Genomic DNA, 1,489 nt, shown 5'->3' on the forward strand with positions numbered 1-1,489 from the left:
TTACTTGTGCAGCCATGTTTGTGGCTGCTCTTTTCACAACAGCTAAGAAATGGAAAGAATGTAAATGTCCCTCAACTGATGACTGAATAATGAAACTGTGGTACATTTACACAATGAACCTCTACTCAGCAGTAAAGAAAAACAAAATCGGGAAATTTGCAGGTAAATGGATGGAACTGGAAACTGTTATACTAAGTGAAGTAACACAGACTCAGAAAAACAAGCAACGTATGTTCTCTTTCATTTGTGGATCTTAGCTCCAAATCCTTAATGTGAGTCCATATCGTGCTGTAACTGCAGAATCCAGGAAAATGGAAAAGAACCATGGGGGTAAAGAATATAAGAAGCTTGAGAGTGGGGGTTAGTAGGAGACAGGTGTTATCAAGGGGAAAATGTGGAAATTGGAGGTACTGTACCTGGGGAGGGAGGCAAGAGGGTTATACAGGAGAAGAGAGAGGTGAGATAAATAATGTTTAGGTGGAGTAGAAAATCAGAGGGAAATGTATTAGTTAGAAAGCCTGCTGAAAAATACACATACAGTACATACATGAGTGTATGAGTGCAGCTGAAGGCTACATAGCAAGTAACACAGTGCCAGACAGGAGAAACCTCCATTTGAGTTGTTTGTCAGGGTGGTCCAAGAGATTCCCAAAATAACACAGGCTATTGCCACAGCCCTTGATTGCCTCTCAGAACTTGAAGGTAAGACCCTATTGCTGAAGACAGAACATATTTTGGACACAAGATTTGGAACAATGGAGCTCGAACTGACCTGGAAGCCTTCTCATTGAAGACTAGTTCCTATAGTATCTGAGGATATTATGCAAGCTGCTAAGGGAGAAAACCAATCAGTGGTCCAACCCAGCTGTAAAACCTAATAAACACAAAAATGACTGGTACAACAAACTTACTATTGCTGCAATAGTGGCACTTTTATCTTGGGGTAATCAACAGCTATCTAAGTAGACTTAAAGCCTGCTCAATGGGAGGGAACTCATGTGTGGTACTGTAAACATAGCCAAATACATATGGCTGGAGAGATCATAGATCCTACATCTGTCACATCCCTACACAAATATCATTTCTTCCTGTATGCTAAGTATGTATCTTTATATTTGCAGACAAGTATAACAGTCACCACTCATCAAAGAGGCTTCTGATGGCAGCAGATGGAGACTATTACAGAGTTCCACAACTAGTCAAACACAGAGAATAAGTGTTGGAGAGATGCTCAGCCATGAGTGACACATCTACAATGTAACCACTATACCTAAGGCTCATGAAGCATAGGAGGGTGTAGAGAGAATACTAATGCAGTCCTCAGCTCTCACCAGTGAAGCGTCCTCATGCAACAGATAGTGACTAATGCAGAAAGTCACAACTGGCAAAAATGTAGAGACTAAGACTACAGAGGGTGCATCCCTGGATAGGACTCTGCCATTAAACCTCTGCCACCCAGGGCTCAAGGATCATTGTAGAGGATATGGAA

This window comes from Nannospalax galili, unplaced genomic scaffold (assembly GCF_000622305.1).
Source record: "Nannospalax galili isolate Female #2095 unplaced genomic scaffold, S.galili_v1.0 scaffold82, whole genome shotgun sequence".
Lineage (NCBI taxonomy): Eukaryota > Metazoa > Chordata > Mammalia > Rodentia > Spalacidae > Nannospalax > Nannospalax galili.